This window comes from Vicia villosa, unplaced genomic scaffold, assembly GCF_029867415.1.
Source record: "Vicia villosa cultivar HV-30 ecotype Madison, WI unplaced genomic scaffold, Vvil1.0 ctg.003645F_1_1, whole genome shotgun sequence".
Lineage (NCBI taxonomy): Eukaryota > Viridiplantae > Streptophyta > Magnoliopsida > Fabales > Fabaceae > Vicia > Vicia villosa.
The window spans coordinates 22,711-50,471 of record NW_026706260.1 but is presented as its reverse complement, the minus strand read 5'-3'; the positions used below and the strand labels follow the sequence as shown (position 1 = coordinate 50,471).

Genomic DNA, 27,761 nt, shown 5'->3' with positions numbered 1-27,761 from the left:
TTTTCCGACTTCAATTTAATAGTTCCAAATGTGCCCTTAAATAACACCGACAATCCAAATTCAACCAATATATCATATTTCCGGTCTAATCTTAATTACTCAGAAAATTCCCAAAACTTCAAATATTATTCCAATAATATTTCTAATACTGAAAATATAAAAACTCTTGATTAAATATCGATCCGCTATCCCGAACTAAAACCGACTAAATCATCTCAAAATACGAAAACTTCACTAAACACTCTGAACGTCTAGATTAAGCGAATAATTAAATTTCTGGGCGTTACACCTTACAAGCATATGAGGAAAAACAAAAGAGAAAAACTTAACAAAAGGAGGCTATAGAGCAACTACTACAACTCAACATAAAGGAAGCAAACTATGTAAACTACAAGAGCCAAAGAGGACGAGGTCGTGGCCAAGATCGTGGACGTGGACGAGGACGTGGAGGAGAAGGAAGAGGAAGTTATAACAACTACTCTAACAACTTCAACAATGGAGAAAGAAGTTGGAATCCACAAGCGACAAGAGGTCGTGGAAGAAGAGATTCATGGTCAAGGTACGAAAAATCACAAATCAAGTGCTTCAACTGCAACAAGATTGCTCACTATGCATCCGAGTGTAGATTCTCGAACAAGTTTGAAGAGAAAGCTAACTTTGTAGAAGAAAAAGATGGAGAAAAAGAAACTTTGCTACTCGCATGTCAAAACCAAGTTGAAGAGAAAAGAAACAAGTGGTACCTTAACACTGGTGCAAGCAACCACATGTGTGGAGATCGAAGCATGTTTGTAGAGATCAATGAAGCGACAACTGGCGATGTCTCATTTGGAGATAACTCGAAGATACCAGTCAAAGGAAAAGGTAAAATTCTCATACGCTTGAAGAATGGCAGTCATCAGTTCATATCCAATGTCACTATGTCCCTAACATGAAGAATAATATTTTGAGCTTGGGATAATTATTAGAGAAAGGCTATGACATCCACTTGAAAGAACATAGTCTTTTCTTAAGAGATTGTAAACATAACTTGATTGCTAAGGTGCCTATGTCAAAGAATAGAATGTTCCTCTTGAACATTCAAAATGATGTGGCAAAGTGTCTCAAGGTGTGCTATACCGATTCCTCGTGGCTATGGCATCTACGATTTGGGCATCTCAACTTCGACGGTCTAGAATGTTTGGCGAAGAAGGAGATGGTGATAGGCTTGCCTAGCATCAACCACCCAGGCCAACTTTGTGAAGGATGTCTAATTGGGAAGCAATTCCGAAAAAGCTTTCCAAAGGAATCAACATCAAGAGCGACAAAGCCGCTAGAGCTCATACACACAGATGTTTGTGGACCAATCAAACCCAACTCTTTTGGAAAGAGTAAGTACTTTCTTCTATTTATTGATGATTATTCCAGAAAAATATGGGTTTACTTCTTGAAGGAGAAGTCAGAAGTGTTTGAAAACTTTAATAAGTTCAAAGCCCTTGTGGAGAAAGAAAGTGGTCTTTTCATTAAGGCCATGAGATCTGATCGAGGAGGAGAGTTCACTTCAAATGAGTTCAACAAATATTGTGAAGACCATGGAATACGTCGTCCTCTAACTGTGCCAAGATCGCCACAACAAAATGGAATAGCAGAGAGAAAGAACCGGACCATACTTAACATGGTGCGAAGCATACTCAAGAGCAAGAAGATGCATAAGGAGTTTTGGGTCGAAGCAGTGGCATGTGCGGTATACTTGACAAATTGCTCCCCAACAAGAAGCCTACTTGAGAAGACACCACAAGAAGCATGGAGTGGAAGGAAGCCAGGGATTTCTCACCTCAAAGTGTTTGGAAGTATTGCCTATACCCATGTTCCAGACGAAAGAAGAACAAAGCTTGATGATAAAAGTGAGAAATATGTGTTTGTAGGTTACGACTCAAGTTCCAAAGGATACAAGCTTTATAATCCAAATAGTGGAAAGATCCTCATAAGCCGCGACGTGGAGTTCGACGAAGAAGATTGTTGGGATTAGAGTGTTCAAGAAGAAAGGTATGATTTTCTTCCTTACTTAGAAGAAGAATAAGAAATCGAACAACCAATGATAGAGGAACATCTTACACCACTGACCTCACCAACACCAAGGTTGGAAGAAACAAGCTCAAGTGAGAGGACACCACGACTAAGGAGCATTGAAGAGCTTTATGAGGTAACCGAAAACCTAAACGACATTAACCTCTTTTGTCTTTTTTGGTGATTGTGAGACTCAAAGCTATCAAAAACCGGCGAAAAACGTAAACTACTGGAGAGACACCATGGAAGAAGACTCATTTTCGGAGCAAGAAGACAAGGGAATTTTCATCACCCAAGAAGGATATGTCAAAGAAGTTCTTAAGAAGTTCAAGATGGATGACGCCAATTCAGTTGACACCCCGTTGGAATGTGGCAACGAGTTGAGCAAGCATGAAGCTAAGGAGAATGTTTGGAGTCACAAATCAAGTTTAAGGGGGGATGTTGAAATATTAAACTTGATTTGGGCCTCTTTATTATTTGGTATTTTGGGCTTAGTTATTTTGGGCTTAGATAATTTTGGGTAGTGTTTCTAGAGACTTCTTGTATTATTTGGAGAGTCTAGATATTTCTTAATATTGTAATATTCTCTAGAATACTCTTGGAATTTCTAGGATGGAGAACTCTCTAGAATTAGCGACTTTAGAATTCTCCTTAGAGTAGTATAAATAAAGATGTAAATCCTACACATTTGTATCAAGCAAAATACAAAGTTTTCTCTTCCATAAAGAATTCTCCTACCTGTCAAGTTTCTATTCAAGCCTCCAATATTTCTAAACACTTGTCCTACACACAAAAACAACCTTAATTCCAACATTGAATTCATCCAAACTCAATTCCGCAATCGACCCAATCTATTATATCATGTTTTTGCTTGGTTTATGTTATGGGGTAAGACACAAATCACTTTAATATTTATTTTTCCAAATGTTAATTTAGGTGTCAGAACTCTAGAAGTTATCCGTTATCTAGTCGAGCCAAACTCTGTGTTGGAGATCTTAATGGTAACCACTTTATCACGCGAGAGAGATGCAACTGTACGCGATTGCGACGACATCCACTTTAACCATGCGGACTCACGGGTATCAAGCTAATATAATTTGAAATGAGCATGTGCCAAATATAAGGTTTATTTGTAGTAAATATTGAGATAAGATCGCAAATTTAAAATGTAATAATTCCTAATAAAGTATTCCTATATACTAAAATGCGAAACAACATTATTACTAATATTAGTATTAAACTAAAACATTCAAGCAACAGTACTTTGATTATAAAGGCATGTGAAAACCAAGAGGTAGTCATATGCTCCAGACACAAAATCATGCTTGCTTTTGGCTTTGTTTTCTTCTTTGTATTTTTTATACTGCTTTCCAAATTGTTATTATCATGCATAATTCAAAGATCTAGAAGGGAGATTATGGTTACAAGGATATAACATCTTCCACAAGAATCACTACCAACATTCTTTCCAGGTTACCGGCTAGAGAATTATTAAGATGCAAGTTTGTTTGCAAATCATGGTTCAATCTCATAACTCAGCCTCATTTTATTTGTAATTAACATGTTTTCTATAACAATTTTATTTACTCTCCAAATCAAGAGAATCTTTTGGTTATTCACAGACCGTTTATTTCGGATGTCAAAATTTATATTTCTCTTCTTTCTTGGAATTTGAATGATCCCAAAAAACATGTTCCTTCTTCTCTTTTAAACCTTTCTGATGAGCACAATTCAAATTACCACTATTGGGTTCATGTAATGGTATTTACTTTCAACAAGGAAATCCAAATCTCATGATGAACCCTTCTCTCAGACAGTTCAAGGCCTTCCCTAAATCCCATTTAATATATTCAAATAAAACTTATTTATTCTCTCAATAAATCTAATGACTATAAAATTGTTGTTCTAAAAAAACTTTGGTTGAATTCAATAGAGGAGAGACAAAGAGGATATTGGAATGCTGAGTTATACAGTCTTAATTCCAACTCTTGGAGAAAGCTTGATGCTGAAGGTTTCCCTCATCCAATTGAAATTTTGGGTTTGTCGTTGGGTTTATACTTATGTGAACAATTGCTGTCATTGGTGGTGTTATGTTTATAAGTATGGTGGTAAAATAGAAGATGTTGTTTTAGCATTCAACATGGCTGATGAATCATTTAGGAAAATAAAACTTCCCAAAATAGAATATTCTTGTTTTTCAGAAAAATGTTTTAAAACTCTAGCACCTTTTCATGAATCTGATATTATTGGTGTTATTGTTTATCATGTAAGGGAACTAGATAAACGTTTTGATGTTTGGATGATGAAAGATTACAAGGATGAAGGGTCTTGGATTAAGCTATATAGCGCTGGACCTGTGCCTATGATTTCAAAGTTTGTCGGGTTTTAAGGAGCAATTGATTTCTTTGGAAAGATGAGACTGGAAGGTTTGGTATTGTATGAGCCTAAGAATGACAAGGAACTTCAGGTTTAACGAAAGAACGAATCAATAAGAGCTGTTGGGTATATGGGAAGTATTATTTTGCTTCCAAGGGGGGGAGAAAGTAGTCACCTACGAAATCAGAAAGAGTGATAAAAATAGTAACATCTATTATAGGAACATCTAAAATATTAGATGTAGAAGAATACCGACATCTAATATTTTAGAAAAAAGATATTCTTCATCATAAGAAATTAGTTAAGTTCAAAACTCCTGGAATCTGAGCAAGTGGTATTGCCACCACAGGTGAAGAAGATTCGGTTTATACACTATGTCTCTCTATCCTTCAACATTTTGTTGGAATCAGTATTCCTATTGGAGAAAAACTTCAAACTCTATTTCAGAATCTAAGATGTCATTCTCTTACACATTTTAGATGGTATAAAGAAATCTTTTTGTCTAGAGTTTACCAATTAAAAACCCCTAATTCTATTCACTGGAAAGCCACATTTATTGATGGTTTACCCCAATTCTTTTCTGAAAAGGTTAGACATTCTTTAAGAAGTAAAAATGATGGGATAAATATTAATTACCCTGATCTTACTTATGGTCAAATTATTAGCACTTGTGTTAATGAATGATTAACCTCATGTAATGATATTAACCTTAGAAATGAGCTTAAGAAACATAAACTTTCTGAAAAACACCAAATGGGTGAATTCTGCGACCAATTTTTCTTTGATCTTGGAAGATCTTCGGAGAATAAAAGAAAGAAAGGAAAAATATTCAGAAATAAACCTCATAAAAATAATAAGGATATTTATAAAAATTCTTATAGAAAGAGTAAGAAAAGGAGTCACTTTAATAAAAGTAGACCAAAAAAGCTCTCAATGATATTGAGGATGAACAATTACGCTTTCAACTTGAGAAAGTTTGTTTACTTAAGTCTGACTCAGAGACTAACTCTTCTAATGAAGATATTGATATGATCTATGAATCATCATCAGATCATTCCTCTGACAATTCTGACAATAATAATTGTCAATGTAATCAAATTGATTACTGGAAGTCTATTGTTGACATGAATGGTCTTAATGTTCTTACTACAGAACAAGATGAAGCCATAAAGGCTATTGAGTCTATCTCTGATAATAAGCTTAAAAGAAAAATGCTTGAAGTTTTAATTCAAGAAATTTCTAAAAAAGAATCTCATATTATTATTGATGCCCCTTACCAATTAAGTGATGTTTTATCCAGATTTCAACAATCCAATATTCGTGAAACTCCTGTTTCCCTTGCTGATTTACATAGAGAAATTAATCTTTTGAAATATGAAATTACTCAGATAAAGAATGATAATAAAAAATTATCACAAAGGGTCTCCTTATTTGAAAAAGGTAACCTTAAAGTTGAATAAATATCTTCTACTAGCAGTCCTTCTACTAATGATAGGTTTCTTACTCTTATTGATAGAGTAATTTCTCAAAAATGGTTTGTTAAAATAACTTTAGTTATTAATAGAACGTTTACTTTAGAAAATGAAGTTGCCCTTATTGATAGTGGCGCTGACCTTAATTATCTTCAGGAAGGAATTGTTCCTACCATGTATTATAGCAAAACCACTCAAACCCTTGTTCAGGCTAGTGGTGACAAATTAACGGTTAATTATAAATTACCTAATACATATGTTTGTAATCAAGATATTTGTTTACCTACCCATTTCATCTTAGTTAAAAATATAACTCATAGAGTTATTCTTGGAACTCCTTTTTTAAATAGCATTATGCCTTTAACTAATGTTGATACTAAATGCATCACTACCATGATTAATGGTAAAACGGTCACTTTTGAATTTATTATTGACCCTCATATTAAAATGCTTAATGAAGTTAAAAGTATTCTCTTAAATAAAGAAAAACAATTAGGTTTTCTTAAGAAGGAAGTTAGTTTATTAAATATTAATGAACAACTTAATAAAAATGAGATAAAAGAACAAATCAAATTGATTGAGCAACAATTTAAAAAAGAAGTGTGCAATGATTTACCAAATGTTTTTTGGGATAGAAAGAAACATGTTATTTCTTTACCTTATCTTGGTGACTTTAATGAAAGTCAGATTCCCACTAAAGTTAGGCCAGCTCAAATGAACCATGAGTATTTGGAGCTATGCAAAAAAGAGATAGAATCTCTTTTAGAGAAAAAATTAATAAGAAAATCCAAATCTCATTGGAGTTGCACAACTTTTTATGTCAACAATGCTGCTGAAAAGGAACGTGGGGTCCCTAGACTTGTTATTTATTACAAGCCTCTTTATAAGGCGTTAAGATGGATTAGGTATCCTATTCCTAATAAAAGAGACCTTTTATATTGATTAAACAATGCTTTAATCTTCTCTAAGTTTGATATGATATCTGGTTATTGGCAAATTCAAATTAATGAATCTGATAAGTATAAAACAACCTTTACTGTGCCTTTTGGACATTATGAATGGAATGTCCTTCCTTTTGGCCTTAAAAATGCCCCTTATGAATTTCAAAATATTATGAATGATATTTTTAATCCTTATACAAAATTTATAATTGTTTATATTGATGATGTCTTAGATTTTTCTAAAACTATAGATTAACATGTTAAATATTTGGAAATATTTAAAGTATTAATTAAACACAATGGATTAGTTATATCTGCTCCTAAAATGAAACTTTTTCAGACAAAAGTTAGATTTTTAGGTCATGAAATTGACCAAGGAACAATAATTCCTATACAAAGAAGTATCTAATTTGCTTCAAAATTCCCCAATATTATTATAGATAAAAAGAAATTACAAAGATTTCTTGGTAATCTTAATTACATAGCAGATTATTATGTAAATCTTGCTAAAGACACTGCCATATTACATGCTAGGCTTAGAAAAAATCCTGGCCCTTTGACTAATAATATTGCTTTTTGATATATACCATGGGGAATTTTTTTCCGCTAAGTCTTATATTTTCAATGACTTCTATTTCTTCTCTTAATTGAGAAGTTGAGGGTCTAGCTAATTGACTAGGAGCAGAGTAAATTTCATTTATAGAATTCACTGAATGTATTCCTGACATAGATCTAGGTATTCTAATAATTCTTTTAGAGCTAAAATTTATCTCTTGATCTCCTTCACTAGATTGGATTATTTGATGAACATCCTTATTAAGGATAGGTTCCAGTTCAATGGCCCTAGGGAGCTTCCAGGTTTCTAGAAAATTAATTTCATCCCATTTAAGCAACTTATTAGTTGCAACATTAGAGATTAGCAGATTAGTTTGAACTAAAGTAGTAGTTCTTGGAAACGATATTTGTTTAGCTTTGGGGTTTAAAGTGGTAAGAACTTTGTAATAAATCCTATAACATATAGCCATAATTTCACTACTAGGTTTGAAATTGTAACCATTTGTATTAATGGTTATTTGAAGAGCGTCTAATAAATTTTTATCAGACATGGATAAGCTTATATTAGGAGAGACATCAAAATAAACTGGTCCATGACACATATTTGTCTTAATGAAAGCAGCTAAAGATTGTTTAAAATATTTACATCTACCATCTCTGATATATCCCAGGATGCGAGTATTTAATCCTACCAAGTCAAAGGTTGAACAACAACATGTATTAAACCAACATGGATATAAATATAATTTTTAAAAGGAAGTAAATCCTTTTTTGTTAAAAGTTTGATTGTCTGAGTAATTTCAGAAATTTGAATAGTTTGTTTTAAACTTTTTACACCAAAATGAGATAATATATCTATTTTGCCAAATTTATAAATTTGATTTGAAGGTACTGATGGAATTGTCCATTTATTAAGTTTATCCAAATTTTTTGGATATTCCATAAGTTCTTCATGTTTAATCAAATTATTTTGATGATTATCATCATCAGAATCCATAAATATGGCTGGCTAAGGATGTTGTGGATGATTAGCTACCTTAGGTAAAATTAAGTGGGTAAATATAACTCTAGCTCTCAATACAAATATCTCTTGGCAACAACCGATAAGTCATATTTGCAAACAAAACATTGTTTAACTATCAACCCTAAGGGATAGAAGGAAATCTCCTAAATCAAAGATGTCCACTGTTTTTTATCAAAAAACTTTTCTTTTAAAATCATCTTAACACTCCCTAACATGGGAAAAAATGATGAATATAAGAAAACATTAAAAAAACATATTTAGCTTTGAAAAAACCCTTATAACTTGTTGCCATGATATAAATATACTTATATCAAGTGACGAACCTACATACTTAGTTTCTTCTAAGTTATCTAACCTTCCACAACAAAAAATTTAGCCACTAATTGTCATAGACAAATAGTTGGATTAAGAAATATACCTTAGTTTTTTAATTAGGCTCTGATACCAGCAATATACAACAGCGGGAACCAGAAATGTATAACAGCGGAAGAAGGATCGGAAATTTAAGTATTTTAGTGAAATTGTGTGAGGAGAAGCTAGAGTATATAAAAACTTTGTTATATTATTAAAATTGCGTGCGTATAAAAGAAAATAAATTCCCTTTATATAGGGATACAAAGGCGTACTATTTAAGCCGGTAAGAGTTACCTATGATAGCCGGTTACAACAAACAAAGATGAATTATTAATGCCGGGTACACATTGGGCCCCATCGTCACAATAATAATTCACAATAATAAAAACTTTCTTACAAAAAGCAAAAAATATTCTTTCACTATTCCAATAAAAGATGCTTGCATGGACCTTCTTCCAAGATAAGATTCTTTCTTATTTTTGCTTTTGTCTTTGGCATCATTTTTTCCAATAAGATAAGATTCTTATCTTTTGGAATTATTTATTGTTTTTTAAAATGGTAGACAAGATAATATTCTCTCTTGTCAATTTCTCTTTTTCTTGAGATTCTATTATCTCTTTGCTTTGTCTTTTGCTTTCTGAGCCATAGATTGATTCATTGCATCCCAAAAATCTTCAGCAGTAGGGTATTATCACCTGGTTACAAAACTAAGGTATATTTCTTAATCCAACTATTTGTCTATGACAATTAGCGGCTAAATTTTTTGTTGTGGAAGGTTAGATAACTTAGAAGAAACTAAGTATGTAGGTTCTTCTCTTGATATTAGTATATTTATATCATGGCCACAAGTTATGAGCGTTTTTTCAAAACTTAAGATGTTTTTTAGTGTTTTCTTTTATTCATTGTTTTTCCCCATGGTATATATCAAAAAACTAATCTTCCTAGAGTAGAATCGCCTACTCCCTCAGATATGGACTTCCAGACATAGATCTAGGTATTGCAATAATTCTTTTAGAGCTAAAATTTATCTCTAGATCTCCTTCACTAGATTGGATTATTTGAACAACATCCTTAATAAGGATAGGTTCCAGTTCAGTGGCCTGAGAGAGGTTCCAGGTATCTGGAAAATTAATTTCATCCCATTTAAGAAACCTATTAGTTGCAACATTAGAGGTTAGCATATTAGTTTGAACTAAAGTAGTAGTTCCTGGGAACAATATTTGTTTAGCTTGGGGGTTTAAAGTGGTAAGAACTTTGAAATAAACCGTATAACGTATGGCCATAATTTCACTACCAGGTTTGAAATTGTAACCATTAGTATGACTGGTTAATTGGAGAGCATCTTATAAATTTTTATCAGACATGGCTAAACTTATATTAGGAGAGACATCAAAATAAACCGGTCCATGACACAAACTTGTCTCAATTAAAGCAGCTAAAGATTGTTTAAAATCTTTACATCTACCATCTCTGATATAACCAAGGATGCTAGTATTTAGTCCTTCCAAAGTCAAAGGTTTAACAACAACTTGTATTAAACCAACAAGGATATAATTATAATTTTTAAAAGGAAGTAAATACCTTTTTGTTAAAAGTTTGATTGTTCTAAACTTTTTACAGCAAAACAAGATAATATATCTATTTTGCCAAATTTATAAATATGATTCGAAGGTACTGATGGAATTGTCCATTTATTATGTTTATCCAATTTTTTTTTGGATATTCTATAAGTTCTTCATGTTTAATCAAATTATTTTGATGATTATCATCATTAGAATCCATAAAGATTGCTGGCTAAGGATGTTGTGGACGATTAGCTACCTTAGGTTAAATTAAGTAGGTAAATATAACTCTTGCTCTCAGTACAAATATATCTAGGAAACAACTGATTAGTCATCTTTACAAACAGATACGTTGTTTAAGTATCAACCCTAAGGGATAGAAGGATATCTCCTAAATCAAAGATGTCCAATGTTTTTTAGCAAAAAATTTCTTTTTTAAAATCTTCGTAACACTCCCTTCCATGGTAAAAAACTATGAATATAAGAAAACACTAAAAAACTTATTTAGTTTTGAAAAAAATCTTATAACTTGTTGCCATGATATCAATATACTAATATAAAGAGAAGAACCTACATACTTAGTTTCTTCTAAGCTATCTAACCTTCCACAACAAAAAACTTAGCCACTGATTGTCATAGACAAATAGTTGGATTAAGAAATTTACCCTAGTTTTGTAACCAGGCTCTGATACCAGTAATGTACAACATCGGAAACCACAAATGTACAACAGCGGAAGCAGGATCGGAATTTTAAGTATTTTAGTGGAACTGGGTGGAGAGAAGATAGAGTATATAAAAACTTTGTTATATTATTAAAAATGAGTGCTTACAAAAGAAAATAAATTCCCTTTATATAGGGATATAAAGGCTTACTATTTAAGCCAGTAAGAGTTACCTATGATAGCCGGTTACAACATGCAAAGATGAATTATTAATGGCGGGTACACATTGGGCCTCATCGTCACAATAGTAATTCACAATAATACAAACTTTCTTACAAAAAGCAGAAAATATTCTTTCACTATTCCAATAAAAGATGCTTACATGGGCCTTCTTCCAAGATACGATTCTTTCTTATCTTTGCTTTTGTCTTTGGCATCGTTTTTCCCAATAAGATTAGATTATTATCTTTTGGAATTATTTATTGTTTTTTTGAAATGGTAGACAAGATAGGATTCTCTCTTGTCCATTTCTCTTTGTCTTGAGATTCTATTATCTCTTTACTTTGTCTTTTGCTTTCTGAGCCATAGATTGAATCGTTGCTACCCAAAAATCTTCAGCAGAAGGGTATCATCACCTGGTTACCAAACTAAGGTATATTTCTTAATCCAACTATTTGTCTATGACAATTAGTGGCTAAATATTTTGTTGTGGAAGGTTAGATAACTTAGAAGAAACTAAGTATGTAGGTTCTTCTCTTGATATTAGTATATTTATGTAATGCCAACAAGTTATGAGTGTTTTTTCAAAACTATAGATGTTTTTTAGTGTTTTCTTTTATTCATTGTTTTTCCCCATGGTATATTTCAAAAAACAAATCCTCCTAGAGTAGAATCACCTACTCCCTCAGATATGGACTTCCAGACATAGATCTAGGTATTGCAATAATTCTTTTAGAGCTAAAATTTATCTCTAGATCTCCTTCACTAGATTGGATTATTTGAACAACATCCTTATTAAGGATAGGTTCTAGTTCAATGGCCTGAGAGAGGTTCTAGGTATCTGGAAAATTAATTTCATCCCATTTAAGCAACTTATTAGTTGCAACATTAGAGGTTAGCAGATTAGTTTGAAATAAAGTAGTAGTTCCTGGAAACAATATTTGTTTAGCTTTGGGGTTTAAAGTTGTAAGAACTTTGAAATAAACCCAATAACGTATAGCCATAATTTCACTACTAGGTTTGAAATTGTAACCATTAGTATGAATGGTTAATTGGAGAGCATCTAATAAGTTTTTATCAGACATGGATAAGCTTATATTAGGGGAGAGATCAAAATAAACCGGTCCATGACACAGACTTGTCTCATTTAAAGCAGCTAAAGATTGTTTAAAATCCTTACATCTACCATCTCAGATATATCCATAGACGCTAGTATTTAATCCTACCAAAGTCAAAGGTTTAACAACAACTTGTATTAACCTAACAAGGATATAATTATAACTTTTAAAAGGAAGTAAATCCCTTTTTGTTAAAAGTTTGATTGTCTGATTACTTTCACAAATTTGAATAGTTTGTTCTAAACTTTTTACAGCAAAACAAGATAATATATCTATTTTGCCAAATTTATAAATATGATTTGAAGGTACTGATGGAATTGTCCATTTATTAAGTTTATCCAATTTTTTTGGATATTCTATAAGTTCTTCGTGTTTAATCAAATTATTTTGATGATTATCATCATTAGAATCCATAAATATGGTTGGCTAAGGATGTTGTGGACGATTAGCTACCTTAGGTAAAATTAATTATGTAAATATAACTCTTGCTCTCAGTACAAATATATCTAGGCAACAACTGATAAGTCATCTTTGCAAACAAAAACGTTGTTTAACTATCAACCCTAAGGGAAAGAAGGATATCTCCTAAATCAAAGATGTCCAATGTTTTTTAGCAAAAATTTTCTTTTTTAAAATCTTCTTAACACTCCCTTCCATGGTAAAAAACAATGAATATAAGAAAACACTAAAAAACTTATTTAGTTTTGAAAAAACCCTTATAACTTGTTGCCATGATATAAATATACTAATATCAAGAGAAGACCCTACATACTTAGTTTCTTCTAAGCTATCTAACCTTCCACAACAAAAAACTTAGCCACTAATTGTCATAGACAAATAGTTGGAATAAGAAATATACCTTAGTTTTGTAACCAGGCTCTGATACCAGAAATGTACAACATCGGAAACCAGAAATGTACAACAACGGAAGCAGGATCGGAAATTTAAGTATTTTAGTGGAATTGGGTGGAGGGAAGATAGAGAATATAAAAACTTTGTTATATTATTAAAATTGAGTGCTTACAAAAGAAAATAAATTCCCTTTATATAGGGATACAAAGGCTTACTATTTAAGCTGGTAAGAGTTACCTATGATAGCCGGTTACAACAAACAAAGATGAATTATTAATGGCTGGTACACATTGGGCACCATCGTCACAATACTAATTCATAATAATACAAACTTTCTTACAAAAAGAAGAAAATATTCTTTCTATAGTCCAATAAAAGATGCTTGCATGGGCCTTCTTCCAAGATAAGATTCTTTCTTATCTTTGCTTTTGTCTTTGGCATCGTTTTTTCCAATAAGATAAGATTATTATCTTTTGGAATTATTAATTGTTTTTTTTGAAATGGTAGACAAGATAAGATTCTCTCTTGTCCATTTCTCTTTGTCTTGTGATTCTATTATCTCTTTGCTTTGTCTTTTGCTTTCTGAGCCATAGATTGAATCCTTGCATCCCTAAAATCTTCAGCAGAAGGGTAGCATCACCTGGTTACAAAACTAAGGTATATTTCTTAATCCAACTATTTGTCTATGACAATTAGTGGCTAATTTTTTTGTCGTGGAAGGTTAGATAACTCAGAAGAAACTAAGTATGTAGGTTCTTCTCTTGATATTAGTATATTTATATAATGCCAACAAGTTATGAGGGTTTTTTCAAAACTATAGATGTTTTATAGTGTTTTCTTTTATTCATTGTTTATCCCCATGGTATATATCAAAAAACAAATCCTCCTAGAGTAGAATCACCTACTCCCTCAGATATAGACTTCCAGACATAGATCTAGGTATTGTAATAATTCTTTTAGAGTTAAAATTTATCTTTAGATCTCCTTCACTAGGTTGGATTATTTGATCAACATCCTTATTAAGGATAGGTTCCATTTCACTGGCCCGAGGGAGGTTCCAGGTATCTGGAAAATTAATTTCATCCCATTTAAGCAACCTATTAGTTGCAATATTAGAGGTTAGCAGATTAGTTTGAACTAAAGTAGTAGTTCCTGGAAACAATATTTGTTTAGCTTGGGGGTTTAAAGTGGTAAGAACTTTGAAATAAACCCTATAACGTATAGCCATAATTTCACTACCAGGTTTGAAATTGTAACCATTAGTATGAATGGTTAATTGGAGAGCATCTAATAAATTTTTATTAGACATGGATAAACTTATATTAGGAGAGACATCAAAATAAACCGGTCCATGACACAAACTTGTCTCAATTAAAGCAGCTAAAGATTGTTTAAAATCTTTACATCTACCATCTCTGATATATCCAAGGATGCTAGTATTTAGTCCTACCAAAGTCAAAGGTTTAACAACAACTTGTATTAAACCAACAAGGATATAATTATAATTTTAAAAAGGAAGTAAATACCTTTTTGTTAAAAGTTTGATTGTCTGATTACTTTCAAAAATTTGAATAGTTTGTTCTAAACTTTTTACAGCAAAACGAGATAATATATATACTTTTCCAAATTTATAAATTTAATTTGAAGGTACTGATGGAATTGTCCATTTATTAAGTTTATCCAAGTTTTTTAGATATTCTATAAGTTCTTCATGTTTAATCAAATTATTTTGATGATTATCATCATCAGAATCCATAAATATGGCTGGCTAAGAATGTTGTGGACGATTATCTACCTTAGGTAAAATTAAGTAGGTAAATATAACCTAGGCAACAACTGATAAGTCATCTTTGCAAAGAAAAACGTTGTTTAACTATCAACCCTAAGGGATAGAAGGATATCTCCTAAATCAAATATGTCCATTGTTTTTTAGCAAAAATTTTCTTTGTTAAAATCTTCTTAACACTCCCTTCGATGGTAAAAAAACAATGAATATAAGAAAACACTAAAAAACTTATTTAGTTTTGAAAAAATTCTTATAACTTGTTGCCATGATATAAATGTACTAATATAAAGAGGAGAACCTACATACTTAGTTTCTTCTAAGTTATCTAACTTTCCACAACAAAAAATTTAGCCACTAATTGTCATAGACAAATAGTTGGATTAATAAATATACCTTAGTTTTGTAACCAGGCTGTGATACCAGAAATGTACAACATCGAAAATCAGAAATGTACAACAGCGGAAGATGGATCGGAAATTTAAGTATTTTAGTGGAATTGGGTGGAGAGAAGCTAGAGTATATAAAAACTTTGTTATATTATTAAAATTGCGTGCTTACAAAAGAAAATAAATTCCCTTTATATAGGGATACAAAGGCTTACTATTTAAGCCGGTAAGAGTTACCTGTGATAGTCGGTTACAACAAACAAAGATGAATTATTAATGCCAGGTACACATTGGGCTCCATCGTCACAATAATAATTCACAATAATACAAACTTTCTTACAAAAAGTAGAAAATATTCTTTCACTATTCCAATAAAAGATGCTTGCATGGGCCTTCTTCCAAGATAAGATTCTTTCTTATCTTTGCTTTTGTCTTTGGCATCGTTTTTTCCAATAAGATAAGATTCTTATCTTTTGGAATTATTTATGGTTTTTTGAAATGGTAGACAAGATAAGATTCTCTTTTGTCCATTTCTCTTTGTCTTGAGATTCTATTTGAAGGATAGAAAAACACTTAGAAAGGGGGGGTTTGAATAAGTGTAGTCTAAAAACTTGGACGATAAAAATAAATTGCACAGTTATTTTTATCCTGGTTCGTTGTTAACTAAACTACTCCAGTCCACCCCCACGGAGTGATTTACCTCACCTGAGGATTTAATCCACTAATCGCAACAAATTACAATGGTTTTCCACTTAGCCCACGACTAAGTCTTCTAGAGTATCCTGATCACAACCTGATCACTCTATGAACAAATGCTTAGACACAAGCTAAGACTTTCTTAAAGTATCCTGACCACCACGTGATCACTCTAATTACAACTGCTTAGACACAAGCTAAGACTTCCTAGAGTACCCTGATCAACACTTGATCACTCTAGTTACTTACAAATTAATGTAATCAATTCTAAGAGTATTACAAATGCTTCTGAAAAGCTATAATCACAACAGTGATATTTCTCTTAACGTTTAAGCTTAATCTCACTAATATATTACAACAGCAATGTAGTGAGCTTTGATGAAGATGAAGTTTCCGAGCTTTGAATTGAACAGCGTTTCAGCAAGTTAATATTCACAGAATAGGTGTAGAATTCGTAACCTTGCTTCTCATCAGAACTTCATACTTATAGGCACTTGAGAAGATGACCGTTGGGAGCATTTAATGCTTTGCATGTTCCGTACAGCATTGCATTTAATGTTTCACGCTTTTGTCAACTACCTCGAGCCTTGTTCACGCTGTGTCTACTGACGTTGCCTTTAATAGCTTCCAACGTTCCTTTTGTCAGTCAGCGTAGCCTGCCACCTGTACTTTCTTCTGATCTGATGTTTGTGTATACAACGTATGAATATCATCAGAGTCAAACAGCTTGGTGCATAGCATCTTCTTGTCTTCTGACCTTGAAGTGCTTCTGAGCGTGATACCATGAGAACTTCAGTGCTTCTGCTTCTAATCTCAAGTTCTTCTGATGCTTCAATAGACCCATGTTCTGATTCTGCTTTGACCATCTTCTGATGTCTTGCCAGACCATGTTCTGAAGTTGCATGATGAACCTTCTGAGACAAAGCTTCTGAGCGTTGATTTGTGCATACTCTTTATATATTTCCTGAAAGGGAAATTGCAATGTATTAGAGTACCACATTATCTCACACAAAATTCATATCCTTGTTATCATCAAAACTAAGAATATTGATCAGAACAAATCTTGTTCTAACAATCTCCCCCTTTTTGATGATGACAAAAACATATATAAATGATATGAATTCGCGATCAGAAAGAGCAGACGGCTAAAGACAATTACACATCTATAACATAAGCATGTGAATATGTCTCCCCCTGAGATTAACAATCTCCCCCTGAGATGAATAATCTCCCCTTGAAATTAATACTAGAAGAATTTTAATAAATAAAAGACTTCCCTGAGTATTTCAGTAGAGACGTTCACAGTGCTTGATCTTCAGAACATTCATGACTTCTGATTTCTGCTTCCATAGGACAGCTTCAGAACATTGAATTTCTTTAGATCCTCAGAACATTCACATCTTCTGACTTCTGCTTCCATTGGACAGCTTCAGAACTTGAATTTCTTTGATCTTCAGAACATTCACAGCTTCTGACTTCTGCTTCCATCGGACAGCTTCAGAACTTGAATTTCTTTGATCTTCAGAATATTCACAGCTTCTGACTTATGCTTCCATCGGACAACTTCAGAACTTGAATTTCTTCTTACATCACTTCATGCTAGATTGTATCAGAACATTTTTGAATGTACCAGAGCATCATCAGAGCATCTCTACATCCTGAAATGTTACAGAACAAAACTAAACGACAAAAGTCAGCATGAAAGAGTCAGAACATAGAATATGTTTCAGAACACATAATATGTATCAGAGCCATATGGTATGTGTCAGAACACATAAACATAATGTTTCAGATCATATTCTATCATCAGAATATCTGAACAATCTTCCTTCTTGCTTCTGATTCTGAAGCTTCATAGCACTCAGCTTGCTTCAAGAATCCAAGATCTTGATTCATCTTGTTGCTTCTTGTAAAGAGAATCTTCAATTCCTGCAACAACACAACTTAAAACATAGAACTTTGCAAGTTCTGTTAGTAAAGCAACTGATTAAATTCAAATCATTTATCACATATTTCTCCCCCTTTTTGTCATACCATCAAAAAACATAAAAGATTCAGATGAAAAACAAAAGGAAACACATGGAAGAAAAAGATAATTTTCATTGAAGCTCAAAAAGACAAAAGTACAGAAGTACAAGAAGAGAAGGAAGAAAAGATGCACAAAAACAGATGCAGCAAAGGCAAAAACAAAACAACTAAGACTCAATCTAAGATGACCCTAGCCTTGACAAGATCTTGGCCAACATCTCTTGAACCCCATTGTTGTATTCATCTTGCCTCTCCATGAAGGCTCTAAACTCAGCATTGACTGAGCTTTGCTCATCCTGTTTCTTCTGAATAACTTCCAGAGTCCTTGCAAGACGGGAAGGTTCATCAGAAGAGGCTTCACAGCTTCTATCCACAGGGATGGCATTGTGATCTGCAGCTTCTATTGATAAATCATTTGCAGAATTTTCCTCAACTGGAACTGTTTCAGCAACATGATCTTCTGCATCAGCTTCTTGCATAGAAGCATCTCCATAATCTGCAGCCGGAATCTCAGAATCTCCATTCTCAAGTGCCTGAAGAATGGCAGCTAGATTCCTAGGTGCAGAAGGACCTTCAACTTCTGGTGGGTCAACAACTTCTGGAATGACCAAGCTTGGGTCTTCCTTAGAAGGGTTTTCCCTCAGAAAGTCAAAGAGGGTCTTGAAATCCTCGAGCAGAACTGGATATTGAGGTCTCCAGACCACAATCTCCCTGCAAGGATTAGCTTCTAATGCAGCAGCTAATCTTGCTACTTCCAATTCATCCACAAAGGGCTTCTCCTCAGCAGCAACACAGTTTCTGAGAGGATGGTAGTATATACCATTATCATCCTCCAGAAGGTATCCAGTGGAACTAGGGGCAGCAGCCACTAATCTCTTTTGTACTCCCATTGCTTCTACTTGAAAATCCTTACGAAAGCTTCTCCATAGACTTCGTGTAGAAACATCATCCAGACCATTTAGGAATGCATCCTTTAGAAGGTCTAGACTGCTAATCACTTCATGTCTGAATAATTCCAGGTAGGTATAGGGTTCAGGTTCAGGCGGATTGAAGGTGAATTTGTAGTCAGGGTAGAGAAGACAGTAGGGTTTGGATTCTCTGGTAGGTAAGGGATGGGCTATAGAAGGTGGAGGTGCGGTGGATGAGGAAGAAGGAATATCTGAGAGAATGATTGATGAGGATGGAATATCAGAGATGATAGATTGAGAAGAGGATGGAGTATTTGTAAAGGGAATTGGTGAGAAGGATTTATCAGAAGGAGTTGGGGGAAGAATACTCAGAGGTGTGGGGTTTAGGATGGGAGAGGAAAGAGATGATGGAGAAGGATTTGGTAAAGTGAAGTTTACTTTTGGTTCAGAAGGAGGTGATTTTGGAGATGATTTAGGGACAGAGGGAGGTGGAGTAAAAACCTGCCTGGAGGCGTATTAAGAAGAAGCATGTGAAGATCTGGTTCTGTGAAAGGAGTCTCTGATCCTTTTCTCCCTGCGTTCAGAAGAGTCCACCTTGTCGGGATCATAGGTGACCCTCAACTTCTTGGCTTTCTTAGCCTCATCTTCTCGGGCCTTTCTTTTTAGTCTTGCCTGTTGTTCCTTCTTATCCTTCTTCAGAAGATCATCTTTGGATGGAAGTACTCTGCCACGGATCCAAGCAGGATCAACATCTGATTGCTTCCTAACACAATCTTCCAGATAAAGCTTGACAACCTGATGAAGTCCTTTATGAAACAAAGAGACAAATCCTTCAACAGCAACTCTTCTTGACAGAATGTCAGGAAAACTTGTGCACACAAAAGGTACATTCTTAATGAGTTCCAGTCTGAACAAATCAACACCATTGAAGATGGGAACTTGAACTACTCCAAGAAAATGAGACGCATTGAGTTTTCTGATGGAGTCCACCACTTTGCTTTCCATCAGAATGTCTGAAATCATTCTTCCGAACGGAATGGTCGTTCTTGAAATATGAGGGTACTTCGCCCTTTCATCTTCTCTTGACTCAAAGATAGAGGTCTTCAGATTCTCAAACAGAATATGAGAGATAATGATCTCTGTCTTTTTCCCAATGCAGAAAAGAGTATACTTGTGAGCCGGACTGATGTAGGAGGAGGAGAGCATCCTCTTTCTATGGTGAAGGGAACCCAGAATAATCTCAGCCCATGCTTTATAAAATGGCCTTAAGGTGCCCGTGTTATGAGAATCAATTCCAGTAGCCAGAGATATTTGTTTTTCAACTGGAGTCCAGTCAACTATTGCGGGTTGAAGACCAGACCAACCTTCTTCATCATTAAGATTGTACAGCTTCCTGATGAGTTTTTCAGTGATAACTACTTCATGCCCTAGTACGAAAGAAATAATGACAGTTGGAGCAACCGTTGCATGTACCCAGAAATCCTTCACAAGTTCAGGATAAATTGGTCCAACCAATCTATTAAGATATTTAGACCAACCTTGCTCAAAGATTCTTACATCACACTTGAAGCCATTTTCTTTTAGATTGTTGATGTCAACAGCAGATTCACATAGAACTTCCAGTTCTTCCGTGGGAATTAAGCACGTTTTCAATGGAGCATACTGATATTTACGTAGCAGAATCTGTGAAGAGGTGAGTCTTTCTGCAGGGTTTGATGAACTTGAAGAAGAGTTCACGATGATTATGCTTTGAGATCAAATCAAAAACTAGGGTTTGGAAACAGATGCAACGAAAGAGATGTGCAAAAGAGAGAGAGAAAGGAAATGAATATGAAGCGGGTTGTTTAAACAATTTGAAATGAAAAAGAGATAAAAGAAACTATTTAAAAAAGAAATCATTATGTATTAAATGAGAAATGACGTTAGGAGAGAGAGAATGTGGTAAATGAAATGATTTAGCACAGTTACCTAGGTCGGCGTCTTTTCAACTGCACGCTTTGTACCAACCGTACAGACACGTGTTCATCATCAGAAAGTAGATGACAACTGTATCTTTTTGAAAAACTTTACGCCTTCAGATTCTGATCACTGCTTCTGATTGTCATTCTTAAGAGATGATCTTGTTCTGATTGGATCATCTTTCTTTCCAAGGATCACATCTTCTGAATGAGCTGAAGCAAGTCTAGGTGATCTTCTGACTGTTGGCTCTTCAGAAATCCTAAGATTCTCTAAAGATGCAGCAACTTGATCTTCTGATCCATTGCATCTGAGACTGCCAGCTTCTGCATCATTGCTTCTTGGTTCTTCTGCTTCTGATATATCAATATCAAAATCTGCAAAATTCTCAAACTGCTTTGGTTTTTCAAGACCAAGCTTATCATCAAACCTGATATTGATTGATTCTTCTACAATCAATGTTTCAGTATTGTTTACTCTGTAGCCTTTAGAGCGTTCAGAATATCCAAGAAGGAAACACTTTTATGCTTTAGAATCAAACTTACCAAGATAATCTTTAGTATTCAGAATAAAACACACACATCCGAAAGGATGGAAATATGAAATGTTGGGCTTTCTGTTCTTCCACAATTTATAAGGAGTCTTATTTAGAATAGGTCTGATAGAGATTCTATTCTGAATAAAACAAGCAGTGTTTATTGCTTCTGCCCAGAAATGCTTAGCCATATTGATTTCATTGATCATGGTTCTGGCCATTTCTTGTAGAGTCCTATTCTTTCGCTCTACAACTCCATTTTGTTGTGGAGTTCTAGGACAAGAGAAATCATGGGCAATACCATTTTCTTTGAAGAACTCCTCAAAGAATCTGTTCTCAAATTCGCCACCATGATCACTTCTAACCTTTATGATTTTACACTCTTTCTCAGATTGGATCTGAGTGCAGAATTCAAAGAACACTGAATGAGACTCATCCTTGTGTTTTAAGAACTTTACCCATGTCCAGCGGCTATAATCATCTACGATGACTAATCCATATTTCTTCCCTCTGACAGATGCTATTTTGACTGGGCCAAACAAATCAATGTGCAAGAGTTCTAATGGCCTTGAGGAAGAAACAACATTCTTAGACTTGAATGCAGTTTTGGAGAACTTGCCCTTCTGACATGCTTCACAAAGAGCATCTGATTTGTATTTCAGATTTGGGAGTCCTCTGACCAAATTTAGTTTGTTAATCTGAGAAATCTTTCTCAAACTAGCATGTCCTAATCTTCTGTGCCAGACCCATTGCTCCTCAGAAACAGACATAAGACAAGTCACCTTCTGATTCTTAAGATTCAGAAGATCTGTCTTATAAACGTTGTTCTTTCTCTTGCCTATAAATAGGATTGAGCCATCCTTCTGACTTACAGCCTTGCAAGACTTTTGATTGAAGATTATATCATAACCATTGTCACTTAATTGACTTATGGACAATAAGTTATGCGTTAATCCTTCTACAAGAAGTACATTAGTTATGGAAGGAGAGTTACCAAGACTTATGGTTCCAGAGCCAATGATTTTGCCCTTCTGATCTCCTCCAAACTTGACTTCTCCACCTGGTTTAAGCACCAGGTATTGGAATGTAGACCTTCTTCCCGTCATGTGTCGCGAGCACCCATAGTCCAGGTACCATGACATTTTGCTTTTTGTCCTCTTTGCCGCCAAGGATATCTGCAACAGAAATTATCTTCTCCTTACGTACCCACAATTTCTTGGGTCCTTTCTTGTTAGTTCTCCTCAAGTTCTGATTGGACTTGGGTTTAGCAAAATATTTAACAGGAGGAACAGCATGATATTCTTTAGGTTTGTCAGCATGATATTTCTTAGGATGTGTCACATGCTTCTTGGTGTGAACAGTGTTAAACTTCTGTGCATGTGAGGTGAGCCTAATATCATGAGCATGGCCATATTTGAACTGATCATACAATGGCTTGTATGTGATCTTCAGATCATCAACAGGTTCAAATTTATGTGAGGTATCACCCTCATAGCCAAAACCAAACCTTCTATTTCCAGAAACACTATATATCATAGAAGCAAGATGACTTCTGCCAATACTTCTAGATAAGAACTTTCTGAAGCTCGAGTCATATTCTTTCAGAATATGATTCATGCTAGGAACGGATTTTTCTGTTTCAGAAGGAGATCCACTATCTTTGTATAGATTTAAAACTTTTTCCTTCAGTTCAGAATTTTCCACTTCCAGCTTCTTAGTTTCAAATTCAAACTGCTTCTTCTGCTTTTTGTATTTGATACTAAGATGAGCCTTGAGTTCTAGAAGTTCTGTTAAACTGGAAACTAACTCTTCTCTAGATAGTTCAGAAAATACCTCTTCAGAAACTGATTCTGATGTAGATTCTAATCCATCATCTTCTGTAGCCATCAGGGCGAAGTTGGCTTGTTCTCCTTCAGAGTCTGATTCTGATTCTGATTCAGAATCATCCCATGTTGCCATAAGACCTTTCTTCTTATGAAACTTCTTTTTGGGATTCTCCTTCTGAAGTTTTGGACACTCGTTCTTGTAATGTCCAGGCTCATTGCACTCATAGCAGACAACCTTCTTCTTGTCAGATCTTCTGTCACCAGAAGATTCTCCACGTTCAAATCTCTTTGAACTTCTGAAGCCTCTGAACTTCCTTTGCTTGCTCTTCCAGAGTTGGTTTACCCTTCTGGAGATCATGGACAATTCATCTTCTTCTTCAGATTCTGATTCTTCAGGATCTTCTTCTCTAGCCTGAAAAGCGTTAGTGCATTTTTTAACATTTGATTTTAAAGCAATAGACTTACCTTTCTTCTGAGGCTCGTTTGTATCAAGCTCTATTTCATGGCTTCTCAAGGCACTGATAAGCTCTTCCAAAGAAACTTCATTCAGATTCTTGGGAATCTTGAATGCAGTCACCATTGGACCCCATCTTCTGGGTAAGCTTCTGATGATCTTCTTTACATGATCAGCCTTGGTGTAGCCTTTATCCAGAACTCTCAATCCAGCAGTTAGAGTTTGAAATCTTGAGAACATCTTCTCAATATCTTCATCATCCTCCATCTTGAAGGCTTCATATTTCTGGATTAGAGCAAGAGCTTTAGTCTCCTTGACTTGAGCATTTCCCTCATGGGTCATTTTCAATGACTCATATATATCATAGGCCGTTTCCCTGTTAGATATCTTCTCATACTCAGCATGAGAGATAGCATTCAGTAAAACAGTTCTACATTTATGATGATTCATGAAAAGCTTCTTCTGATCATCATCCATTTCTTGCCTCGTAAGCTTTACGCCACTAGCTTTCACTAGATGTTTGTAACCATCCATCAGAAGATCCCATAGTTCACCATCTAGACCAAGAAAGTAACTTTCCAGTTTATCTTTCCAATATTCAAAGTTTTCACCATCAAATACTGGTGGTCTAGTATAACCATTGTTACCATTGTATTGCTCAGCAGAGCCAGATGTAGATGCAGATGTATTTGTTGGAATTTGACCAGCCATCTTTTACTGAAGCGTTTTTCTCTTCCTGAATATTTTCTAAACACGGTTAAGTGCTTACACCTTAGAACCGGCGCTCTGATGCCAATTGAAGGATAGAAAAACACTTAGAAAGGGGGGGTTTGAATAAGTGTAGTCTAAAAATTTGGACGATAAAAATAAATTGCACAGTTATTTTTATCCTGGTTCGTTGTTAACTAAACTACTCCAGTCCACCCCCACGGAGTGATTTACCTCACCTGAGGATTTAATCCACTAATCGCAACAGATTACAATGGTTTTCCACTTAGCCCATGACTAAGTCTTCTAGAGTATCCTGATCACAACCTGATCACTCTAGGAACAAATGCTTAGACACAAGCTAAAACTTTCTTAGAGTATCCTGACCACCACGTGATCACTCTAATTACAACTGCTTAGACACAAGCTAAGACTTCCTAGAGTATCCTGATCAACACTTGATCACTCTAGTTACTTACAAATTAATGTAATCAATTCTAAGAGTATTACAAATGCTTCTGAAAAGCTATAATCACAACAGTGATATTTCTCTTAACGTTTAAGCTTAATCTCACTAATATATTACAACAGCAATGTAGTGAGCTTTGAAGAAGATGAAGTTTCCGAGCTTTGAATTGAACAGCGTTTCAGCAAGTTAATATTCACAGAATAGGTGTAGAATTCGTAACCTTGCTTCTCATCAGAACTTCATACTTATAGGCACTTGAGAAGATGACCGTTGGGAGCATTTAAAGCTTTGCGTGTTCCGTACAGTATTGCATTTAATGTTTCACGCTTTTGTCAACTACCTCGAGCCTTGTTCACGCTGTGTCTACTGACGTTGCCTTTAATAGCTTCCAACGTTCCTTTTGTCAGTCAGCGTAGCCTGCCACCTGTACTTTCTTCTGATCTGATGTTTGTGTATACAACGTTTGAATATCATCAGAGTCAAACAGCTTGGTGCATAGCATCTTCTTGTCTTCTGACCTTGAAGTGCTTTTGAGGGTGATACCATGAGAACTTCAGTGCTTCTGCTTCTAATCTCAAGTTCTTCTGATGCTTCAATAGACCCATGTTCTGATTCTGCTTTGACCATCTTCTGATGTCTTGCCAGACCATGTTCTGAAGTTGCATGCTGAACCTTTTAAGACAAAGCTTCTGAGCGCTGATTTGTGCATACTCTTTATATATTTCCTGAAAGGGAAATTGCAATGTATTAGAGCACCACATTATCTCACACAAAATTCATATCCTTGTTATCATCAAAACTAAGAATATTGATCAGAACAAATCTTGTTCTAACAATCTCCCCCTTTTTGATGATGACAAAAACATATATAAATGATATGAATTCGCGATCAGAAAGAGCAAACGGCTAAAGACAATTACACATCTATAACATAAGCATGTGAATATGTCTCCCCCTGAGATTAACAATCTCCCCCTGAGATGAATAATCTCCCCTTGAAATTAATACTAGAAGAATTTTAATAAATAAAAGACTTCCCTGAGTATTTCAGTAGAGACGTTCACAGTGCTTGATCTTCAGAACATTCATGACTTCTGATTTCTGCTTCCATAGGACAGCTTCAGAACATTGAATTTCTTTAGATCCTCAGAACATTCACATCTTCTGACTTCTGCTTCCATTGGACAGCTTCAGAACTTGAATTTCTTTGATCTTCAGAACATTCACAGCTTCTGACTTATGCTTCCATCGGACAACTTCAGAACTTGAATTTCTTTGATCTTCAGAACATTCACAGCTTCTGACTTATGCTTCCATCGGACAACTTCAGAACTTGAATTTCTTCTTACATCACCTCATGCTAGATTGTATCAGAACATTGTTGAATGTACCAGAGCATCATCAGAGCATCTCTACATCCTGAAATGTTACAGAACAAAACTAAACGACAAAAGTTAGCATGAAAGAGTCAGAACATAGAATATGTTTCAGAACACATAATATGTATCAGAGCCATACGGTATGTGTCAGAACACATAAACATAATGTTTCAGATCATATTCTATCATCAGAATATCTGAACATTCTTCCTTCTTGCTTCTGATTCTGAAGCTTCATAGCACTCAGCTTGCTTCAAGAATCCAAGAGCTTGATTCATCTTGTTGCTTCTTGTAAAGAGAATCTTCAATTCCTGCAACAACACAACTTAAAACATAGAACTTTGCAAGTTCTGTTAGTAAAGCAACTGATTAAATTCAAATCATTTATCACATATTTCTCCCCCTTTTTGTCATACCATCAAAAAACATAAAAGATTCAGTTGAAAAACAAAAGGAAACACATGGAAGAAAAAGATAATTTTCATTGAAGCTCAAAAAGACAAAAGTACAGAAGTACAAGAAGAGAAGGAAGAAAAGATGCACAAAAACAGATGCAGCAAAGGCAAAAACAAAACAACTAAGACTCAATCTAAGATGACCCTAGACTTGACAAGATCTTGGCCAACATCTCTTGAACCCCATTGTTGTATTCATCTTGCCTCTCCATGAAGGCTCTAAACTCAGCATTGACTGAGCTTTGCTCATCCTGTTTCTTCTGAATAACTTCCAGAGTCCTTGCAAGACGGGAAGGTTCATCAGAAGAGGCTTCACAGCTTCTATCCACAGGGATGGCATTGTGAACTGCAGCTTCTATTGATAAATCATTTTCATAATTTTCCTCAACTGGAACTGTTTCAGCAACATGATCTTCTGCATCAGCTTCTTGCATAGAAGCATCTCCATAATCTGCAGCCAGAATCTCAGAATCTCCATTCTCAAGTGCCTGAAGAATGGCAGCTAGATTCCTAGGTGCAGAAGGACCTTCAACTTCTGGTGGGTCAACAACTTCTGGAATGACCAAGCTTGGGTCTTCCTTAGAAGGGTTTTCCCTCAGAAAGTCAAAGAGGGTCTTGAAATCCCCGAGCAGAACTGGATATTGAGGTCTCCAGACCACAATCTCCCTGCAAGGATTAGCTTCTAATGCGGCAGCTAATCTTGCTACTTCCAATTCATCCACAAAGGGCTTCTCCTCAGCAGCAACACAGTTTCTGAGAGGATGGTAGTATATACCATTATCATCCTCCAGAAGGTATCCAGGGGAACCAGGGCCAGCAGCCACTAATCTCTTCTGTACTCCCATTGCTTCTACTTGAAAATCCTTACGAAAGCTTCTCCATAGACTTCGTGTAGAAACATCATCCAGACCATTTAGGAATGCATCCTTTAGAAGGTCTAGACTGCTAATCACTTCATGTCTGAATAATTCCAGGTAGGTATAGGGTTCAGGTTCAG

General features: G+C 34.8%; 1 pseudogene; it reads left to right on the top strand.

Annotated features, from left to right (window-relative positions):
• The first annotated feature begins 2,285 nt into the window (after positions 1-2,285).
• LOC131641306 (putative F-box only protein 9) lies at positions 2,286-4,546 on the top strand (annotated as a pseudogene).
• Positions 4,547-27,761: the final 23,215 nt, after the last annotated feature.